Below are 1041 nucleotides of genomic sequence, written 5' to 3'. Positions count from 1 at the left end.
ATCACAAAGGTTGCAATTTAATTTTAAAAAATATATATATATATATATACAGTATATGCTATACACACACAACATGAATAACAATCTGTGTGTAAATAAATATATATGCATCTTTAATGTTAAACGTGTACAATATACTCACATAACCTGAATGGATGCAAACTAAGCCTACACGCATTCAGCAGAGCATCGATAGCTACACACAGATACCGAACAGAGCACACCCACTCTTTACGGTCTCCTACAGCTACTACAATACTATCCGGCAGCGCCACAGAGTGAAAACACTCTATCTAGCCACCAAACAATGCCGGGGAAAACTAACCCCGAGCATCAATGTACCAAACTCACCACACTGTATTCTGATGAATTCAACTGAATCAGATGCAGCCTCTGGAGGACGCGCAGTTGCGAAACACCAACAGCTGATCTGTTGCGAAGCTGAAAAACGGATTCCAAGTGTCTTCCTTTAATATTCTCCGACCTGTAATACATGCACGCGAGAAGATTATAGGGACAGTTTGCAGGAAGTCATGGGGTTAAATAGGGGAGGACCCCCGAGTCATCCTGGTCATGAGGGACTTTGTTTGTATTAGACTCGACCTGATGAAGATAACATTCAGTGTGAAACACTGCCTCTGGCGGTCAGAAAGAATGAAATAGAATGGACACGCTATATGCGTGCGCTCAAAAATTATCTTCATCAAAAATCAAAACAGCGCTAATGCAGAGAAAACATGGCCGATTTCATCAGAGATGGCAGAGATAACAGTACTCACGTACAAATGTCAGTAAAAAAATAAAAATAAATCAGCAAGCTATTTGGCTTATGCTCTGATTGGCCAGCTATCCAGTGCGTTGTGATTGGCTGAATACCTCAAGCGTGTAACGGAAATGTTACGACCCTTACCATACTGTGATGCCGTGTACCGACACGATGAGACAAAATCAATAAAACCCATAACAAACGAGGCATTTGTTGCATCCAGTGGGGACATAATTACTGATTATATTGACTTATACTGTGTTTTTACGCGTTGC

This window comes from Sinocyclocheilus rhinocerous, unplaced genomic scaffold, assembly GCF_001515625.1.
Source record: "Sinocyclocheilus rhinocerous isolate Xijiao unplaced genomic scaffold, SAMN03320098_v1.1 scaffold228, whole genome shotgun sequence".
Classification (NCBI taxonomy): domain Eukaryota; kingdom Metazoa; phylum Chordata; class Actinopteri; order Cypriniformes; family Cyprinidae; genus Sinocyclocheilus; species Sinocyclocheilus rhinocerous.
The sequence above is the reverse complement of the archived record's forward strand: the minus strand, read 5'-3'. Positions refer to the sequence as shown.